This window comes from Mugil cephalus, chromosome 23 (genome assembly GCF_022458985.1).
Source record: "Mugil cephalus isolate CIBA_MC_2020 chromosome 23, CIBA_Mcephalus_1.1, whole genome shotgun sequence".
In the NCBI taxonomy this organism is placed as follows: domain Eukaryota; kingdom Metazoa; phylum Chordata; class Actinopteri; order Mugiliformes; family Mugilidae; genus Mugil; species Mugil cephalus.
Window position 1 is genome coordinate 850,755 of NC_061792.1, and position 22,264 is coordinate 873,018.

Sequence of the window (22,264 nt, forward strand, 5' to 3'; positions counted from 1 at the left end):
TGTGGGGCCATAGGGGATTAAAAAAGTGGAAAGGTCCAGGAGTGAGGGGAAGGGGGATCAAATGGTACAAAGGTAAAAAAAATTGAGGTAGCGCAAATTCTGGTAGAGTTTTAAAGGGGATGGAAAGAACAGGGCAAGGCAGATAGGGGGGGGAGGGTGTAATAGAAATAAATACAAAAAAAAAGGAAAGTAGGTTAGTTTGGGGAAAACTACAGGCCAATTGTTTGTAAATACGATTATAAGATCTAACTAAAGCCCTGGCAAATAGGAGAAGGGGTGATGGAAAACATAGTACAGAACACGAGAGTTAAGCTCCCCGGAAGAGACATAGCGGGGCCCAATGCCAAAATCAGAGTTTCAATAGAACACATGAAAAGGGGGATGGAAAGGGGGAGTAGTGTGGGGAATAGATTGGAATAAGGCCTTTGATAGAGAGACCACAGTTTCCTGTTTAGAGTACTGGAGAAATTGGGTTCGGGGAGAGGATGGTGGGGGGGGAAAAGAGGCTGTAGACGTCCCAAAGAGCCGGTGAAGGAAAAAAACGGGTGTCTTGACAACCTTTTGATGTGGAGAGATCAGTGAGACAGGGATGTCCCCTGTCACCCCTTACTGTATGCAATGTTTTGAGCCCCTGGCGATGCTGATCAAAATGACCAGGGGTAAAAGGTGTTCAGTTCCCCTATGGGGGGGCCGTGTCATCAAAAAAATTTGCAGAGACACAACTATTACGGCAGGGAACAAAACGTTGAAAAGGGTGTCGTTTAATAAAAAAATTTTGGCGGGCATCAGGACCCAAAATCAACAAAACTAAATCAGAGTCTGTACTTTGGGATTGAGAGGATAAAAATGGGCTTAAAGGTGGAGGAAAAATACATGAAGGTGTTGGGAGTGTGTTGGGGGTGGCAAGCAAAGAGGTGGTTGGACATGGATGGGTGTTTAATAAGATAAAAAGATGTACACTAGGGAGGGGGAGAAAACTTAAACTGAAAGAAATTTTATGGTGGTGAATAATTTGTTATTTCAGTTTGTGTATATGTGATGAGAGTGTTAGACATGCCCGAGTGGGTTTTGAATGGTTAAACAAAAATATTTGTGACTTTTATGGGAGGGGAAAGGGGTGAAAATTGCACAAAAAATTTGTAGGGAAAAAAGAGAGAGGGGGGCTGAAGCTCATTGATTTGGAAATGAAAAAGAAAGGCAATAAGAGTAAGAAGATCCAAAAAACTGGAGCGTGGATTGAAATGGAGGAAGGAGTTTTTAAGGAAATTTTGGTGAGTGGGGGGGTAGGTGACTATGGGTTTGTTTTTGGGTTTCAAAAAAATCAATGACAGTTTAAAAACCCCGAGTTTTCAGGGAGGTGTTTGAAGCGTGGAGAAATTTACCAAAGTAGAATTTTTGGGGTGATGGGGTTTCAAATGTTTGTTAAACCCACCCTTGTTTCTCAAAGGAAATTTAATATAAAAATTAAAAATCTTATGGCCACATTCAGGTGGCAAAATTAACAAGTCAGGATATTATTTTGAGGTATCCCGGGGGGTTTTTTAGATTGAATTGTATTTATGATTTGTGAAAAGATTTAGATGGATGGAAAGCAAGAAAAGTCAGCGAATATTGACGGATTGAAAGAAGTATACCCCTGGAATGGCAAAACCCCTTTTAAAGAGACTGTGTGATTAAGCAAGACAAACGTACACCCAAGATGTATGTGATTTAAAAAGAGAAGAAATGCCCCTTTGAAAAAAGTGAAGTTTAAAAAAGGTTATGAATGGTTAATAGCTGATGTGATAAAGAGCAGCAGCAGAGAAAGTTTGGGCTGGCGTGTTCAAAGATTTGGATGTTAAAAAGTATGGTTGATGGGAACAAAAATTAAAAGTATAGAGTGTGAAAATAACGATTTCCTTATAAAAACTAAAAGAAATATACGAAAGTGGTGTTTCATAAATAAATAATGCTGTAAGTGCAAGTGTGATGTATGTAAAAGTGGCCTGGGTTTTTGCACTTTTTTTTAATTGTTTTGAGTTAGTTGATTTCTTTGATTTCTGAAAAAAAATTTTTGGGGAAAATTGGCGTTGGGTTTAGAGTGAAGGAGGGGTGGGGAACTTTTCTGTTTGGTTACTTGAAAAGAAAAAGACTGTGAATTTTTTTTAATTTAATCACTTTGGCCATGCCCGATTGGCGGTTGTTATAGAAGGAATTAGCTCTTTTTAAGGGAGAAATGTAAAATTAAAATTTTTTAAGCAAAAAGAAAGAGATATTGAAAGAATGCAAGTATGGGGGGAGGAGGTGAGAGAATTTTTCATGAGTGGGAAAAGTTTATTTTGATGGCGAAAGGGAGAAATTTTAGAATTGGTGGAGTTGGATTTGTACTTTTTTTTTAGTTTGATTGTTTGATTTTCTTTTGATACATTTATGGAACTATGATGGTTTGTTTCTTTTGATCTTGTGCAAAAGTTGACGTGCGTTAAATTTTTGGTTGAAGACTAATAAAAAAAAAAAAAAAAAAAAACCGCTGATCTGTTGATCTTGGAAGCAAGCAGTGTAGGGCCGGTTAGTACTTGGATGGGAGACCAGGTGCTGTAAGCTTTTCATTTCACAGGAGACATGGTAAAATTTACATCATAAATACATGCAAAGTGATTTTGACCCCTTTATATACTGCTTTAGTAAATTTGAATTGTTAGGCCCAACCAACCCGAGCACGCCGATTGTCGATCCGGAAATAAACACGGTCGGGCCCGGTTAGTTTGGATGGGAGACGCCCCGGGAATACAGGGGCTGTAAGCTTTTCTTTTTCATCAGGAGACATGGTAACTTTACACATCAAAATACATGCAAAGATGATTTTGACCACTTTTTATACTGCGTTTGTGACAGTGACCCTTTCTTACGGCCATACACCCCGAACACGCCTGATTCGTTGATCCGGAAGTAAGCAGTGTAGGGCCTGCTTAGTACTTGGATGGGAGACCGCCTGGGAATACCGGTGTGTAAGTTTTCTTCTCATCAGGAGCATGGTAACATTTACACATCAAAATACATGCAATGTGATTTTGACCACTTATTATACTGCGTTTGGACAGTTAACGTTGCTACGGCCTTTCCCACTGAAAAGCCGATTCGTCTGATCTCGGAAGCTAAGCATGTCGGGCCTGGTTAGTACTTGGATGGGAGACGCCCGGGAATACCAGGTGCTGTAAACTTTTCATTTCCTCGGAGCATGGTAACATTTACATCATCAAATTAATGCAATGATCATTTTGTCACTTTTATATACTGCGTTTTGTGACAGTTACCCCTTTCTTACGGTCTACCACCTGAACAGCGTGACTCATCTGCTCCGGAAGTAAAAGGGCCTGGTTGCTTGGATGGGAAACCCCTGGGAATACCGGTGCTGTTAGCTTTTCATTTCATCGGAGACATGGTAAAATTTCTCATCAAAAAACTGCAATGATCATTTTATCCTTAATATACTGCTTTAGTGTATTTTACATTTCTTAGGGCCCTACCAACCTGAAACGCCCGATCTCGTTGATCTCGGGGAAACTATGCAGTGTAGGGCCTGGTTTTTACTTGGATGGGAGACCCCTGTAAATATGATGCGTAGCCTTTTTATTTTCATCAGGAGACATGGTAACTTTACATCATCAAAATACATGCAATGTGATTTTGACCCCTTATATTACTAGTTTTTGGGCAGTCACCATTGCTTACGGCCTAACATCCCGAAAACGCCTGATCTGTCTGATCTCGGAAGTAAACAATGTGGGCTGGTTTGTACTTGGATGGGGGACCGCTGGGAAAAACCAGGTGCGTAAGTTTTCATTCTCATCGGGAAATTTGGGACATTTAATCATCGAAATACATGCAAAGATCTTTTGACGACTTATTATATTCTTTGTAACATCTGACATGGTTAAAAGCCATACCAAAACCCGAACACGCCCCATCCGTCTGATCTGGAGCTAAGCATGGTGGGGGCCCGGTTAGACTTGGAGGGAGACCGCCCGGGAATACTAGGTGCTGTAAGCTTTTCATTCCACAGGAGACATGGTAACATTTACTCATCAAAATACATGCAATGATGATTTTGATCATTAATATACTGGTTTGTGAAGCCCCGTTTTACGGCCCTACACCCCGAAAACGCCTGATTTTTTGATCTCGAAGTTAAGCAGTGTGGGCTGGTTAGTACTTGGATGGGAGACCCCCCGAAATACTAGAGCTGTAAACCTTTATTTTCATCAGGAGACATGGTAAATTTACATCTCAAAATAATGCAATGATGATTTTTACCCCTTATTATACTGCGTTTGTGCAGGGCACCATTGCTTACGGCCAAACATCCTGAACACGGCTGATCTTGCTGATCCCGAAACTAAACAGTGTGGGCCCGGTTAGTACTTTGGGTGGGAGACCCCCTGGGAATACCAGGTGTGTAATTTTTTTCATCGGAGACATGGGAACCTTTCATCATCAAAATCATGCAATGATCATTTTGACCCCTTAAATATAAAAGCTTTTGTAAATTTTTCATTGCTTACGGCCATACCAAACCCGAGCACGCCGATTCGTTGATCTCGGAGCTAAGCCCGGTCGGGCTGGGTTGTCTTGAAGGGGGCCCAATGGGAATACCGGTGCTGTAAATTTTCTTTTATCAGGAGACATGGTAACATTTACATCATCAAAATCATGCAATGATGATTTTTACCCCCTTATATTACTGGTTTTTGAGAGTTAAAGTTGCTTTCGGCCCTAAAACCCCTGATCACGCCTGATTCATTTTTCTCCGAAATTAAGCGTGTAGGGGCCTGGTTAGTACTTTGGAGGGGACTGCCTGGGGAAAACAGGTGCTGTACGCTTTTCATTCTATCAGGAGACATGGTAACATTTTACTTTATCAAAAAACATGCAATGATGATTTTGATCATTTATATACTGCGTTTTTGAAGTTAACGTTGCTTGGCCTACCCCCCGAAAAAACCGGATTCATTTGATCTCCGAAGTTAAGCAGGTCGGGCCCGGTTAGTACTTGGATGGGAGACCGCCCTTTTAAAAACTAGATGCTGTAAGCTTTTTATTTTCCAGGGACATGGTACTTTTTCTCATCAAAATACATGCAATGAGATTTTTACCCCTTATTATACGTTTTTGAACTTTGACATTGCTTAGGCCATACCAACTGGCACGCCGATCTCGTTGATCTCGGAAGTAAGCACGGACGGGCCTGGTTAGTACTTGGATGGGGACCGCCGGGATTTCCCGGGCTGTAAGCTTTTCTTTTTATCAGGAGACTTGGTAACATTTAATCATCAAAATCTGCAATTTATGATTTTGACATTATATATACTGGTTTGTGACGTTACCTTGCTTACGGCCCCTCCCCCCTGAAAACGCCCGATCCGTTGATCCGGAAGCTAGCAGTGTAGGGCCCGGTTTGTACTGGGGGGGGAGACCCCCCTGGGAATACCGGGCTGTAAGCTTTTTATTTCATCAGGGACATGGTAAATTTACATGACAAATACTGCAATGATGATTTGACCACATATTAACTGCGTTTGTGACAGTTAACGTTGCATACGGCCCTACCACCCTGAAACGCCGATCTCGTCTGATCTCGGAAACTAAGCACGGTGGGTGGTTAGTACTTGGATGGGGCCGCCCGTAAATACGAGCTGAAAACCCTTTTATTTCTCGGAGACTGGTAACATTTACATCATCAAAATACATGCAAAGATGATTTTGACCCTTTTTTATATACTGCGTTTTTGACGCCCCCATTTCTTACGGCCATAACATCTGAAAAAACGCCCGTTTTGTCTGTCTCCCAAGCTAAACAGGTTTGGGCCGGTTGTACTTTGGGGGGAGACGCCCCGGGAATACCCGGTGCTGTAAGCTTTTCATTCTCACAGGGGAAAGGTAACATTTACACTCAAAATACATGCAATGATCCTTTTGATACTTATTTATATGCTTTAGTGCATTTGCGTTCCTTACGGCCATACCAACTGAAAAAGCCGATCTCGTCTGATCTCGGAAGCTCAGCAGGTCGGGCCCGGTTTGTATTGGAGGAGGGCCGCCTGGGAATACCCGGTGCTTTAAATTTTTATTTTCTCAGGAGACTGGTAAAAATTTCATCATCAAAATACATGCAATGATGATTTTGACCAAATTTTTTATGCGTTTTGTGACGTTCCATTGCTTACGCCATGCCCCCCGAACACGGGATTCATTGATTCGGAAACTAAGCAGTGTAGGGCTGGTTTGTACTTGGTGGGAGACCGCCTGGGAATACTAGGTGCTGTAACCTTTTATTTTCATCAGGGGACTTTTGGGACATTACATCATCAAAATACAGCAAAGTTTATTTTGCCATTATATTACTGCTTTGTGCAGTCACCATTGCTTACGGCCATACCCCCCTGAAAACGCCCGTCTGTCTGATCTCGGAAGCTATGCAGGTCGGGCCTGGTTGTATTTGGGTGGGAGACCCGGGGAAAACCAGGTGTGTAGCTTTTATTTTCATCAGGAGACTGGGAACATTTACTCAACAAAATACTGCAATGATGAGTTTGACCCCTTTATATATACTCGTTTGTGACAGTTAACGTTTCTTACGGCCTACCCCCCTGAACCGTTTCGATCTCGGAAAACTTCAGAGTGGGGCCCGGTTTGTACTTGGATGGGGGACCGCCGGGAATACCAGGTGTTGTAAGCCTTTTATTTTGATCAGGAGCATGGGAACATTTACATCTCAAAAACATGCAATGTCATTTTGAGCATTAATATCTGCTTTTGTGACATTTGACATTGTTAGGCCATACTAACCTGAAAACGCCGATCTTATCTGATCTCGGAATCCAAAGCAGTGTCGGGGCCCGGTTGTACTTGGTTGGAGACCGCCTGGGATACCAGGTGTGTAAGCTTTTCATTTTCATCAGGAGAAAAGGTAACATTTACATCTCAAAATAATGCAATGATCATTTTTAAAAATTATATATACTGCTTTAGTTCTTTGACGTTGATCGGCCATACCACCCCGAAACGCCTGATTTGTTGATCTCGGAAGCTATGCCGGTCGGGGCCCGGTTAGTTTTTGGTGGGAGACCGCCTGGAAATACAGGTGCTGTAAAGCTTTTCATTTTCTCGGAGACTGGTAACATTTACATCATCAAAATAATGCAATGTCATTTTGACCACTTATTTTACGCTTTAGTGACATTTGATATTGCTTAGGCCATACCACCTGAACAACCCATGTTGATCTCCCAAACTAGCACGGGGGGCCCGGTTAGTACTTGGATGGGAGACCCTGGGAAAATTTGTTGCTGTAAGCCTTTCATTTTCTCAGAGAATGGTAAATTTACATCTCAAAAAAAAATGCAAAGAGATTTTGACCACTTTTATTAAAAATGCGTTTCTGACAGTCACATTTTTACGGCCCCTACCCCCCTGAAACGTGATTCGGAAACTAAGCAGTGTAAAAACCTGGTTATTATTGGATGGGAGGACCCCTGGAAAACCCGGTGCTGAAGCCTTTCTTTCATCAGGGACTGGTAAATTTACATATCAAAATATATGCTGATGATTTTGACCCTTATTATATGCTTTGGACATTTGCTTGCTTTTGGCCCTCCAACCTGAACAGCTGATCTCGTCTGATCTCGGAAACGAAGCATGGGGGGCCTGATTAGTACTTGGGGGGGGGAGACCGCCTGGAAAACCAGGTGCGTAAGTTTTCATTCTCATCAGGAGGGCATGGAACATTTCATCATCAAAAAAGCAATGATGTTTTTTATCACTTATATATACGGTTTGGACAGTTAACGTTACTTACGGCCATACCACCTGAAAAAGCCTGATCTCATTTGATCTCCCAAGTTAAGCAGTGTCTGGCCTGGTTAGTACTTGGATGGGAGCCGCCTGTAAATACTGATGCTGTAAGCCCTTTTATTTTCTCAGGAGACATGGTAACATTTACATCATCAAAATCATGCAAAGTGATTTTGACCACTTAATATACTGCGTTTGTGACAGTCACCATTCCCTTTCGGCCATAACATCTGAACACGTGATTCTCTGATCTCGGAAGCTAAAAAGTGTAGGGCTGGGTTTGTACTTGGATGGGAGACCCCCTGGGATACCCGGTGCTGTTAGCTTTTCATTTCATCAGGAGAATGGTAACATTTACATCATCAAAAAACATGCAAAGTGATTTTGCCATTATATATACTGCGTTTGGACAGTTTTAAAGTTGCTTCGGCCATACCACCCGAACACGCCCGATAGTGGGAGTGGTGTTGCGAGTGGCGCGAATTTCGAATTTGCAAAACGGACTGCCTGACTTCTCTGTGATATTTTTGTTTTTGTTGAAATCAGAAGAAAAGTTGTTTTATTGATCTTTTGTGTTACACCCCGTAATTTCCCCCCGGCCCCGGGGGGGGTTCGGGGGGGGATTGTTTTTTTTTTGGTTTTAACAATTATTGATTGAAAGGGGGGGAAAAAAATGAACCCCAGATAAAGGATGGGGTAAATCGAAAAGTTTGGAGGGGGACGGGGAGGTGGGGGTGGAAAATACGAAAACAATCCGGTAAAAGGATGCTGAAAGGGGGTTTTAAAAAGGGGTGTGGGGGGGGAAATTTTTTGGGTTGTAGAAAAGGACGGCAAGAAATTCGAAATCACGATGAAGGATGGGGGCCGGGAAGGGAAAGTTGATTGATGGTATAAGAAAAAAGGAGTGCCCGTGATCGGGGGACATAATGAACAGTGACTGGTCGTCTTTTCCTAAAAATTACCCCTGTATCTGGGGACAGCACGATCAGGAAAAAACCTTAATAATGGGGGGGCCGGCCACTGTCGGCAATTAAAGCCCTGTGTGGCCCGGGGACAGACATTTCCGACGGCACGAGATTTTTAAAGGGTTCGATTCAACGAGCAAGTCAGATCGTGCCATACTCCACTAAATTTTGAAACTATGAGGGGCGTGGAGTATTTCCGTGTGATCCACGATAGACAAATCCAAGTGTGCAGAAAAGCATCAAACCGGGAACCCTCTTCAGAGAATGCCGGAGTTCAAGTGTTTCAGGTGCGGAGAGAGTGGCCCCTACGCCGGTGGGGTGCGCCGAGAGGAGAAGGAGGAGGAGGAGATGGGGAGGAAGTGGGGAAAGAAGGATTTTAACAACCCGAGGGAAGGAGGCCAGGTCAAAAAAGGGTCCTAGACAAGGGTGGGAGGACAGGGGGTCGAGGAAGGGAGGATCCGAAAATGGTGGAAAGGATGTCGGTGGAGCGGAGAACACCGTGAAGCGGACAACAAAGAAAGCAAATGGAGGGGTGGAGAAAACCCACCCTGCTGCCAAACAAGGGGAAAGGGAGAATGAGAAAAGGACCAAGGACGATTAAAAAGGGCATGAAAGAGAGGGGAAAGAACCAAAAAAAGATTGACAAAGATTTTTCAAAGTTCTAGCAAAACGGAAGGCGGAGAAAGACAAAGAAAAAGAGGAGCGAAAAGGACGAAAACGGTATGTGATTGTATAGTTTTGGTTTAAATGTTTATTTTTGGTTTCTATTTATATTCTTTTGCCTCATGGCCCCAAACCCCTTTTTAACGCAAATGGGCTAAGAAATAAGAGAAAAAAAAAAAGAGCTATTATTCGCAACCGCAGCGATATTATATGTATTCAAGAAATATTGGGACGAGGAATAGTTAAAAAAATGGAGAGGAATGGAGGGGGTTATATTATAATAATGGGGTAGAAACGCAAGGGGGGTAGCAATAAGTTAAAAAGGACGTTGTCGAAACATTAAAAAAGGTTATAGAGATGAGACAGGGAGAATTTTTGGGGTAGAATTTAAATATAGGAAATAGATTCAGATTAATAAATTTTACGTTCCAAATATGAAAAGATAAGTGTTGCATTATTAGAGAAAATTAAAAATATAAAGCAGGGGAAATGTTTATTTGTTGGGGACTTAATATAAAATGTAGTCGTCTAGATGTAGGTAAGGGGTTTTAATTTGATGGGAAAAATCGAGAAAATGCTGTCCGAGCTGATGAAAGAAAAGGGGCTTATAGATGCTTTGGGGAGAAGAGAACTCAGAGAAGAGAGAATACACAAGGGGCAGATGGAGTGGGGTTCTAAAAAAAAAGTAGATAGATTTGGGGTTGGTGCAAAATGATTATTGGGTAATCGACAAATAAGCATCAAAGAAATAGCTTCAGTGACCATGATGGGGTTTTTTTCGAAAGGTGGAGAAAGAAGAGTTGGGGAAGGGGGTGTGGATATTAAAGCGGATTAATTGAAGAAAAAAAGGGTACAAAATAAGATTTTGGATTTTCTAGCCGAGAGGAATGGAGAAGAGGAGTGTATAAAGAAAATGAAGGTAGCGACAGCATAGGGGAACGAGGGAGAGATAAAAAATTTAATTAAGCAAATTAGTATTAGATTTTAATAAGAAAAGAAAAGGGAAAATGATGAAGGAGGAAAAGGCTCTAAAAAAAATTGAGGGCAGAGTTAAGTAGAGAGACAAAGAGGAGGGTTTAAAAATTTAAAAAATTATTTGGAGGCAAAGTTTAAGGGTTGAGAGGTTTGAGACGGAGAAATGTAGGGAGCGTTCTGAGAAGTAAAGCAAAATATGCATTAAGGTGAAAGGTGCAAGGAATTTTTTGGGGTTGAAAAAGAAAAAGAAAAGAACATACATAAAAAAAATTAAAGACAAAACGGAGAGAAGATAGTGATTATGTGGAGATTCTGGGAAAAGGGGCAAGAATTTTATGGGGTCTCTATAAGAAAGGGGGCATAGATAAAAGGAAGCATAGATGAAGTGGGAAAGTGTAGAAAAGGGAAAATGAGTGAAGGGATGGGGAAAGGGGTGATAGAGACTAAATGAGAAGGAGGTGATAGAGGCCATAGGGGATTGAAAAGTGGAAAAAAGTCCAGGAAGTGATGGGATAAAGGGGGGGTCGAAAGGTACAAAGGTAAAAATGAGGTGCGCAAATTCTGGTGATGTATTCAAGGGGATGGAAAAAAAACGGGCAAGTGCAGAAAAGGAGGGGGGGGGGGTGTAATAGCAATAATATACAAAAAGAAAGGAAAAATAAATTAGATTTGGAAAAAATACAGGCCAATTAGTTTGCTAAAAAACAGATTATAAAATATAACTAAAGTCCTGGCAAATAGGATGAAGGGAGTGATGGGAACATAGTTTCAGAACACGCAGAGTTACAGCATACCCCGAAGAGAAATAGCAGACACAATAGCCCCAAAGAGATTCAAAAGAAAAAATGAAAGAGGTGGGAAAAGGGGGGGGTAGTGTGGGAATAGATTGGAATAAGGCCTTTTATAAGGGGGACACCGATTCCCGTTTAGAGTACTGGAGAAAGTTGGGTTCGGGGGGAGGATGGTGGGTGGGTAAAAGGCTGTATGACATGCCCAAAAGCCCAGTGAAAGGGAAAAGGTGTCTTGACAAACCCTTTTGATGTGGAGAGTCAGGGAGACAGGGTGTCCCCTGTCAGCACTACTGTATGCAATAGTTGTTGGCCCCCGGGGTGCTTTATCAAAACTGACCCGGAGGGGGAAAGGTGTTCAGTTGCCCCATGGAGGGACCTGTGTCATCAATCTATGCAGGGCGACAAAACATTACGTCAGGGACCAACAGTGTGAAAAGGGTGCTTTTAGATAATAGAAAAAATGGAGGGCATCAGGAGCCAAAATCAACAAAACTAAATCAGAGATCATTACATTGGAGTATAGAGAGGTAGAAAAGGGCTTAAAGGTGGAGGGAAATACTGAAGGTGTTGGGAGTGTGTCTGGGGGGGCAACAAAGGGCTAGAGATGAGACATGGCTGGGTGATTAATAAAATAAAAACGTTGTACATTGGAGGGGGAGAAATTAAATGAAAGGGGAAAAATGTGGTGGTGAATATTTTTTTTTCTCAGTTTGTGTTATGTGATGAGGTGTTTGACAGCCGAGTGGTTATGAATTTTTTTAAACAAAAATATTTTTGACTTTATATGGGAGGGGGAAAGGGGTGAAAATGCACAAAAAACTTTGATAGGGGAAAAAGGAGAGGGGGGGGCTGAAGCTCATTGATTTGGGAAAAGAAAAGAAAAGGGAATAAGGTAAGAACGTCCAAAAATAAGGGAGCGTGGATTGAACTTGGATGGAAGGAGTTTTAAAAAAATAGTGGATGAAGTGGGTGGGATAGGTGACTATGGTTTTTTTTGGGTTTTAAAAAAATCAATGACAGTTAAAATCCAGGTTTTAAGGGAGGTGTTTGGCGTGGAGAAAAATTTACCAAAAGTAGAATATGGTGTGGGAGCAAATGTTTGTTAACCTACCCTGTTTTCAATGAGGAAAATTTTAAAATAATATAAAGTCTGTATGAGCCACAATTCATGGTGGCAAATATTAAAAAAAAGTCAAAAGGGTATTATTTATGAGGTCATCCCCCGGGGTTTTTGAGATTGAAATTTTATTTATGTTCTGTGAATGATTTAGATGGTATGGAAAAGCAAAGAAAAAGTCAGCCGAATAATGAGCGGATTAAAAAGTGTATACCCCTGGAAATGGACCCAACTTATTAAAAGAGACTGTTGATTAAACAAGCAAGGTACACCAAGATGTATGTGATTTAAAAAGAAAGAAATGCCTCTTTGAAAATGTGAAATTTAAAAAGGTATTGAAAGGTTTAAAGCTGATGTGATAAAAGAGCCAGCAGCAGAGAAAATTTGGGCTGGCGTGTTCAATGTTTGGATGTTAAGAAGATAGGTTGAATGGGAAATAAATATAACAGTATAGAGTGTGAAAATGTTTTTTTATAAAAAAATAACAGGGAAAAAATAGAATGTGGTTTTTCATAAAATAAATAATGCTGTAAGTGCAATGTGTGATGTTGTAAAATTTGGCCATGAGAGTTTTTTGCACTTTTTTTTTTGTTGTTTTTTAGTTAGTTTATTTTTTTTGATTTCTGAAAAAAAATTTTTAGGGAAATTGGCGACTTGGGATCAGAGCTGAAGGAGGGGGGGGGAAGCTCTTTCTGTTTGGTTTACTTGAAAAGAAAAGACTGTGAATTTTTTGGTTTTTAAAACACTTTGAGCCCTGCCAGATTGGCGGTTGTATTTAGAAGGAATTATGCTCTTTTGAAAGGGAGAAATGACAAATTAAAAATTTGTTTAAGACAAAAATGAAAAGAGTATTGAATGAATGCAAGTATGGGGGAAGGGGGTGAGAGAATTTTTTATGAGTGGGAATAAGTTTTTTTGGAGGCGAAAAGGGAGGGGTTTTATGAACTGGTGAGAGTTGGGTTTGTCTTTTTATTTATTTGTTTTTTTGATTTTTCTTTTGTTAAATTTATGAGAACTATGTAGGTTTGAACACGCTGATCTCGTTTGTCTCGGAAGCCAAGCAGGTCGGGCCCGGTTAGTATTGGTGGGAGACCCCCTGGGAAAATACCAGGTGCTGTAGCTTTTCATATTCATCAGGAGGGCATGGTAACATTTAATCATCAAAAAACTGAAAAAGTCATTTTTAACATTTATATGCTGCTTTCGTGATGTTTGACATTGCTTACGGCCTACCAAACCCGAACACGGCCGATCCGGAAATAAGCACGGTCGGGCCCGGTTGTATTGGATGGGAAACCACCTGGGAAAACCCCGTTGCTGTAAGCTTTTTCTTTTTTCCCTATGAGCATTGGTAACATTTACATCACAAAAAAAAAAGCAAAGATCACCTTGACCCCTTTTATTACTGCTTTAGTGACATTTGACATTGCTTACGGCCATCCTAACCTGAAATCGCCCGATCTCATCTGATCTCGGAAACTAAGCACGGTCGGGCCTGTTTAGTACTTGGATGGGAGACCGCCTAGGAATACTAGGTGCTGTAAGCCTTTCATTTTCATCAGGAGACATGGTAACATTTACATCATCAAAATACATGCAATGATGATTTTGACCACTTATATATACTGCGTTTGTGACAGCCACCGTTGCTTACGGCCATAACATCCTGAACACGCCTGATCTCGTCTGATCTCGGAAGCTAAGCAGTGTAGGGGCTGGATAGTACTTGGATGGGAGACCGCCTGGGAATGCTAGGTGCTGTAAGCCTTTCATTTTCATCAGGAGACATGGTAACATTTACCTCATCAAAATACATGCAATGATCATTTTGATCACATATATATACTGCTTTTGTGACAGTTACCATTGCTTACGGCCATACCACCCTGAACACGCCTGATCTCATCTGATCTCGGAAGCTAAGGGCCTGGTTAGTACTTGGATGGGAAACCGCCTGGGAATACCAGGTGCTGTAAGCTTTTCATTCTCATCAGGAGACATGGTAAAATTTACATCATCAAAATACATGCAATGATCATTTTGATCACTTATATATACTGCGTTTGTGACAGTTAACGTTGCTTACGGCCATAACATCCTGAACGCGCCTGATCTCATTTGAGTCTCCAAAGTTAAGCAGTGTCGGGCCTGGTTAGTACTTGGATGGGAGACCGCCTGTGAATACTAGATGCTGTAAGCCTTTCATTTTTTATCGGGACACATGGTAACATTTACATCATCAAAATACATGCAATGATGATTTTGACCACTTATATATACTGCGTTTGTGACAGCCACCATTGCTTACGGCCATAACATCCTGAACACGCCTGATCTCGTCTGATCTCGGAAGCTAAGCAGTGTAGGGCCTGGATAGTACTTGGATGGGAGACAGCCTGGGAATGCTAGGTGCTGTAAGCCTTTCATTTTCATCAGGAGACATGGTAACATTTACATCATCAAAATACATGCAATGATGATTTTGACCACTTATACTGTATATACTGCGTTTGTGACAGTTACCATTGCTTACGGCCATACCACCCTGAACACACCTGATCTCGTCTGATCTCGGAAGCTAAGCACGGTCGGGCCTGGTTAGTACTTGGATGGGAGACCGCCTGGGAATACCAGTTGCTCTAAGCTTTTCATTCTCATCAGGAGACATGGTAAAATTTACATCATCAAAATACATGCAATGATCATTTTGATCACTTATATATACTGCTTTAGTGACATTTGATGTTGCTTACGGCCACACCAACCTGAACAAGTCCGATCTCGTCTGATCTCGGAAGCTAAGCATGGTCGGGCCTGGTTAGTACTTGGATGGGAGACCGCCTGGGAATACCAGGTGCTGTAAGCTTTTCGTTTTCATCAGGAGACATGGTAACATTTACATCATCAAAACACATGCAATGATGATTTTGACCACTTATATATACTGCGTTTTGACAGTCACCTTTGCTTATGGCCATACCACCCAGAACACGCCTGATCTCGTCTGATCTCGGAAGCTAAGCAGTGTAGGGCCTGGTTAGTACTTGGATGGGAGACCGCCTGGGAATACGAGGTGCTGTAAGCTTTTCATTCTCATCATGAGACATGGTAACATTTACATCATCAAAATACATGCAATGATCACCTTGACCACTTATATATACTGTTTTAGTGACATTTGACATTGCTTACGGCCATCCTAACCTGAACACGCCCGATCTCATCTGATCTCGGAAACTAAGCGCGGTCGGGCCTGTTTAGTACTTGGATGGGAGACCGCCTAGGAATACTAGGTGCTGTAAGCCTTTCATTTTCATCAGGAGACATGGTAACATTTACCTAATCAAAATACATGCAATGATCATTTTGACCACATATATATACTGAGTTTGTGAAAGTTACCATTGCTTACGGCCATACCACCCTGAACACGCGTGATCTCATCTGATCTCGGAAGCTAAGCATGGACGGGCCTGGTTAGTACTTGGATGGGAGACCACCTGGGAATACGAGGTGCTGTAAGCTTTTCATTCTCATCAGGAGACATGGTAACATTTACATCATCATTATTTTTATTTAACCTTTGTTTACCTAGGCAAGCAATTAAGAACAGTTTTACCTGCTGTAAGTTGTGTTGTCATTTTATTGCTTAAATTTTTTCTGTTTGTCTTGGAACAGGCTAACCGTTTAGCACGTTGTGATGCTGGCCAACTGGTACAGCGTTAATGTTGTACAACTACAACTATAGCCGAAAGTCAACCTTAACTATTTGAGTGTTTATGCTCTAATGCTGACTTTTTATGAGAAAATATAAAAGAGTGACTATGAAAATAAAAAAGACCCATTAGTTGTCATTAATGTACTGAATCACTTGAATCTTGATTAGAGAAAGGCAACTTTTTTAAAACGTTATTCCCCGTGAGAAATGAAGTTTACAGACATTCAAATATAAAACAAACCAAAACCAAGGAGGAAACTATATAAAAGTAAATAGTTAAAGGTACAAAAAAAATACATCTACTACTATTTATTACAATACGATACAGTTGGTAGAAGAGTGGTAGTGGTGATTTGTTGCTCATGCCAAAATCGACGACATATAATATCATATAAAATAGTACCAATCGACGGCAGTCTTATAGATCTCACTATTACACTCAGATTGAAAGGTTTAATGAAATTTTTGATCGAGGAACCAAAATGAAAACACAACCAGAGTGAAGAAAAGAAATGATCACGGAAAACAGAAGAAAAATTTGGAAAATTCTTTCCCACACTTCTCTTCCTACGAAACTCCTCACAAAATTTACATAGAATGTCCATAGAATTTTCCTTCATGATGTCATAGAATTCTGTCCTTTCATCAATCTTTTCCTTGCCATGATGGCATAGAATCTTTGCCTTGATCTTACTGAAATTTGTTTTATACAACCCGTGATCTGTACTTCTTAGTGTTTTCAGAGTTACAAATTGACTGCAAGCAAACAAGGAACACACTTGAATAGAGCATGGTTTCATTGATTTTCGTCCAAAGTTTTACAAAACGTTTCCCGAATAACAAGCACAAGGGCACCCAAAAAACAGCAAAAGAGCTGAATATCTCATAGGGAGCACTCTGGGAAATGCCTAAAGTGCAATCTTTCCTCAGAAGAGGGCGGCTTTGAATTTGTTACCATTTCATCAGGAGACATGGTAACATTTACATCAAAAAAAATACATGCAATATGAATTTGACCACTTATATATACTGGTTTGTGACAGTTAACGTTGCATACAGCCATACCACCCTGAAAAACGCCTGACTCGTTTGATCTCGGAAGCTAAGCAATTCGGGCCTGTTAGTACTTGGATGGGAGACCCCCTTTGGAATAACAGTTGCTGTAAGCTTTTCATTCTCATCGGGAGAAAATGGTAACATTTACATCACAAAAATACATGCAATGATCATTTTAAATTCACTTATATTATACTGCTTTAGTGACATTGACGTTGCTTACTGCCATACCAACCTGAACAAGCCCGATCTCGTCTGATCTCGGAAGCAAGAAATGGACGGGCCTGGTTAGTACTTGGAGGGAGACCGCCTGGGAATACCAGGTGCGTAAGCTTTTCATTCTCATCAGGAGACATGGTAACATTTACATCATCAAAATACATACAATGATGATTTGACCACTTATATATACTGCGTTTGTGACCGTTAACGTTGCTTACGCCATACCACCCTAAAACACCCCCTGATCAAGTTTGATTTTGGAATTAAGCATTTTTGGCCTTGTCAGTATTTGGGGATGGGAGACCGCCTGGGAATACCAGGTGCTTAAGCTTTTTCATTCTCATCAGGAGACATGGTAGCATTTACGTCATCAAAATACATGCAATGATCATTTTGACCACTTATAAATACTGCTTTAAGTGACAGTTTAACGTTGCTTACGCCAACCACCCTGAACACCCTGTCCGTTTGATCTCGGAAGCCAAGCATGTCGGGCCTGGTTAGTACTTGGATGGGAGACCGCCTGGGAATACCAGGTGCTGTAAGCTTTTCATTTTCATCAAGAGACATGGTAACATTTACATCATCAAAATACATGAAATGATGATTTTGAGCACTTATATATGCTGCGTTTGTAAACAGTTACCATGGCTTACGGCCATACCAACCTGAACAATCCTGATCTCGGAAGCTAAGCATGGACGGGCCTGGTTAGTACTTGGATGGGAACGCCTGGGAAATACCAGGTGCAGTCATTTTTCCCATTTTCATCAGGAGACATGGTAACATTTACATCATCAAAATACATGCAATGACATTTTGAGCACTTATATATACTGCGTTTGTGACAGTTAACGTTGCAAAACCGGCCATACCACCCCTGAACACGCCCGAATCCGCCCTGATCTCGGAAGCGAAGAAATGGTCGGGCCTGATTAGTACTTGGATGGGAGACCGCCTGGGAATACCAGTGCTGTAAGCTTTTCATTCTCACAGGAGACATGGAAAACATTTACATCATCAAATTAAAAGCAATGATCATTTTAAACACTTATATATACTGCGTTTGTGACAGTTACCATTGCTTACGGTCATACCACCCTGAACACGCGGATCTCATCTGCTCTCGGAAGCTAAGGGCCTGGTTAGTACTTGGATGGGAACCGCCTGGGAATACCGGGTGCTGTTAGCTTTTCATTCTCATCAGGAGACATGGAAAACATTTACATCATCAAAATACATGCAATGATATTTTGATCACTTATATATACTGCTTTAGTGACATTTGAACATTGCTTACGGCCTCCCAACCTGAAAAACGCCGATCTCGCTGATCTCGGAAGCTATGCAGTGTAGGGCCTGGTTAGTACTTGGATGGGAGACCGCCTGTAAATACTAATGCTGTAAGCCTTTCATTTTCATCAGGAACATGGTAACATTACATCATCAAAAAACATGCAATGATGATTTTAGACCACTTATATATACTGCGTTTGTGACAGTTTTTGTACTTACGGCCATAACCACCCTGAAACGCCTGATCTCATTTGTCTCCGAAGTTAAGCATTTGTCGGGCCTGGTTAGTACTTGGAGGGGAGACCGCCTGAAATACTAGTGCGTAAGCCTTTCATTTTCATCAGGAGACAGGGTAACATTACACATCAAAATACATGCAATGATCCTTTTAAACACTTATTAATACTGCTTTGTGAAAAGTCACCATTGCTTACGGCCAAACACCTGAACACTCCTGATCTTGCCCGATCCCGAAGCTAAACAGTGTAGGGCCTGGTTAGTACTTGATGGGAAAACCCGCCTGGGAATACCAGGTGCGAAAGGGCTTTTCATTCTCATCAGGAGACATGGTAACATTTACATCATCAAAATACATGCAATGATCATTTTGACCATTTAAAAATATAATGCTTTAGTAACATTTGACTTTGCTTACGGCCATAAACCAAACTGAGCACCGGCCCGATCTTGTCTGATCTGGGAAGCTAAGCACGGTCCGGGCCTGGTTAGTACTTGGATGGGAGACCGAATGGGAAATACCAGGTGCTGTAAGCTTTTCTTTTCATCGGGAACATGGTAACATTTACATCATCAAAAAACATGAAATGATCATTTTGACCACTTATATATACTGCGTTTGTGACAGTTAACGTTGCTTACGGCCATACCACCCACACGCCTAAATCTCGTCTGACTGGGAAGCTATCCAGCGTCGGTCCTGGTTCGTACTTGGATGGGAGACCGCCTGGGAAAAACCAGGTGCTGTAAGCTTTTCAATTTTCATAGGAGACATGGTAACATTTACATCATAAAAATAACATGCAATGATCATTTTGATCACTTATATATACTGCTTTAGTGACATTTACATTGCTTACGGCCATACCAACCTGAACACGCCCGATTTTCGTCTGATCTCGGAAGCAAGCAGTGTAGGGCCTGGTTAGTACTTGGATGGGAGACCGCCTGTAAATACTAGATCCCTGTAAGCCTTTCATTTCATCAGGAGACATGGTAACATTTACATCATCAAAAAACATGCAATGATGATTTTGACCACTTATATAAACTGTTTGTGACAGTCACCATTGTTATGGCCATAACATCCTGAACCCCGCCTGATCTTGTCTGATCTCGGAAGCTAACAGTGTGGGCCTGGTTAGTACTTGGATGGGAGACCGCCTGGGAAACCAGGTGCTGTAAACTTTTCATTCTCATCAGGAGACATGGTAACATTTACATCATCAAAATACATGCAATGATGATTTTGACCACTTATATATACTGCGTTTGTGACAGTTAACGTTACTACGGCCATACCACCCTGAAAACGCCTGATCTCATTTGATCTCCGAAGTTAAGCAGTTGGGGCCTGGTTAGTACTTGGATGGGAGCCCAGCCTGAAAATACTAGATGCTGTAAGCTTTTCATTTTCATCAGGAACATGGTAACATTTACATCATCAAAATACATGCAATGATCCTTTTGATCACTTATTTATACTGCGTTTGTGACAGTCACCATTGCTTATACGGCCATAACATCCTGAACAAGGGCCTGATTTTGGTCTGAACTCGGAAGCTAAACAGTGTAGGGGGCCTGGTTAGACTTGAATGGGAGACCGCCTGGGAATACCAGGTGCTGTAAGCTTTTCATTCTCATCAGGAGACATGGTAACTTTTACATCATCAAAATACATGCAATGATAAATTTGATCCATTTAAATATAATGCTTAAGTAAACATTTGACATTGCTTACGGCCAACCAACCCTGAGACGCCCATCTTGTCTGACTCGGAAGCTTTGGGCCTGGTTAGTACTTGGATGGGAGACCGCCTGGGAATACTAGGTGCTGTAACCCTTTCATTTTCATCAGGAGACATGGAACATTTACATCAATCAAAATACATGCAATGATCATTTTGACCACTTATATACTGCTTTGTGACATTTGACATTGCTTACGAACATACTACACCTGAACACTCCTGATCTCGGAAGCTAAGCACGTCGGGCCTGGTTAGTACTTGGATGGGAGACCGCCTGGGAATACTAGGTGCTGTAAGCCTTTCATTTTCATCAGGAGACATGGTAACATTTACATCATCAAAAACATGCAATGATGATTTTGACCACTTATATATCTGCATTTGTGACAGTTACCATTCTACGGCCATACCACCCTGAACACGCTGATCTCATCTGATCTCGGAAGCTAAGCATAGTGTAGGGCCTGGTTAGTACTTGGATGGGAGACCAGCCTGGGAATACCAGGTGCTGTAAGCTTTTCATTCTCATCAGGAGACATGGTAACATTTACATCATCAAATACATATAACCTTTGTACCTACAACAATTATAGAACAGTTTTACCATGCTTGATATTTGTTGTCCATACTAATCTGATACAGTTTATCTGTTCTGTCTTGAAAGCTAAACCGGTTTAGGCACTTGTTATGTCACTTGGATGCGAAACGGCACTGACATATACCGAGAGTCCCTTAACATATTTGATTTTCATGCCAATGGGACATGAGTTAAAACAATTACACATGAAAATAAAAAGACATTATGTCATTGTGTACAACATAATCTTAATTATCTAAGGCGAATTTTACGTTATTCGTGGAGAAATGAAGTTGTTACAGCCATATCAATGAAAAACACCAACCAAAGGAGCTAAACTATTACAAGTAATGTTAAGGCATATTCTTATACTTTATGGAACCGAAAGTTGGTAAAGGTGTAGTGAAGCTTTTGTTCTCATCAGCAAACATGACGAACATATTACATCATCAAATACCAATGATGGCAGTTTGACCACTATGTGAACTGCAGTTGAAGGTGTTAATGAAAACTTATTACGGCATACCAAATGAAAACAGCCACCAGAGTGAGAGAAAGAAATGATCACAGAAAACAGAAGAAATTTGGAAAATCTGTCCCAAGCCTCTCTTCCTAGCGACATGCCTCACAAATTTACATAGAATGTGCCATAGAATGTTTTCCTCATGATGTCATAGAATTCTGTCTTTCATCAAATCTTTTCCTTTGCCATGATGGCATAGAATCTTTGCCTTGATCTTACTGAAAGTTTGCTTTTATACAGCCTGTGGATCTGTAATTTATTAGTGCTTTCAAGTTACAATTGACTGCAAGCAAGACAGGAACACACTTGAATAGACATGGTTCATTGTTTTCGTCAAAGTTTTACAAACGTTTCCCAATAACAAGCATCAATGCAACCAACAAAACAGCAAAAAGCTGAATATCTCAGTAGGGACACTCTGGAAATTGCCTGAAAGTGCAACTTCCTCCAGAGGACGGCTTTGAATTTGTTACCATTTCATCAGGAGACATGGTAACATTTACATCATCAAAATACATGCAATGATGAATTTTGACCACTTAT

General features: G+C 41.1%; 4 non-coding genes and 8 pseudogenes across 4 annotated transcripts; all 12 read left to right on the forward strand.

Annotated features, from left to right (window-relative positions):
- Positions 1 to 13,769: 13,769 nt before the first annotated feature.
- Positions 13,770 to 13,888, forward strand: LOC125001853 (annotated as a pseudogene).
- A 101-nt stretch (positions 13,889 to 13,989) lies between these two features.
- LOC125001872 lies at positions 13,990 to 14,108 on the forward strand (annotated as a pseudogene).
- Positions 14,109 to 14,209: 101 nt separating this feature from the next.
- Positions 14,210 to 14,320, forward strand: LOC125002492 (annotated as a pseudogene).
- A 101-nt stretch (positions 14,321 to 14,421) lies between these two features.
- Positions 14,422 to 14,541, forward strand: LOC125002455 (annotated as a pseudogene).
- Positions 14,542 to 14,643: 102 nt separating this feature from the next.
- LOC125001867 lies at positions 14,644 to 14,762 on the forward strand (annotated as a pseudogene).
- A 106-nt stretch (positions 14,763 to 14,868) lies between these two features.
- LOC125003257 lies at positions 14,869 to 14,987 on the forward strand. Its single transcript, XR_007112118.1, has one exon. It is a non-coding gene; the product is annotated as a 5S ribosomal RNA (ribosomal RNA).
- A 101-nt stretch (positions 14,988 to 15,088) lies between these two features.
- LOC125001337 lies at positions 15,089 to 15,207 on the forward strand. Its single transcript, XR_007111597.1, has one exon. It is a non-coding gene; the product is annotated as a 5S ribosomal RNA (ribosomal RNA).
- Positions 15,208 to 15,307: 100 nt separating this feature from the next.
- Positions 15,308 to 15,426, forward strand: LOC125003234. Its single transcript, XR_007112096.1, has one exon. It is a non-coding gene; the product is annotated as a 5S ribosomal RNA (ribosomal RNA).
- A 101-nt stretch (positions 15,427 to 15,527) lies between these two features.
- LOC125001897 lies at positions 15,528 to 15,646 on the forward strand (annotated as a pseudogene).
- Positions 15,647 to 15,747: 101 nt separating this feature from the next.
- LOC125003149 lies at positions 15,748 to 15,866 on the forward strand. The gene has a single exon (XR_007112016.1). It is a non-coding gene; the product is annotated as a 5S ribosomal RNA (ribosomal RNA).
- Positions 15,867 to 17,332: 1,466 nt separating this feature from the next.
- Positions 17,333 to 17,449, forward strand: LOC125002946 (annotated as a pseudogene).
- A 3,568-nt stretch (positions 17,450 to 21,017) lies between these two features.
- Positions 21,018 to 21,138, forward strand: LOC125002451 (annotated as a pseudogene).
- Positions 21,139 to 22,264: the final 1,126 nt, after the last annotated feature.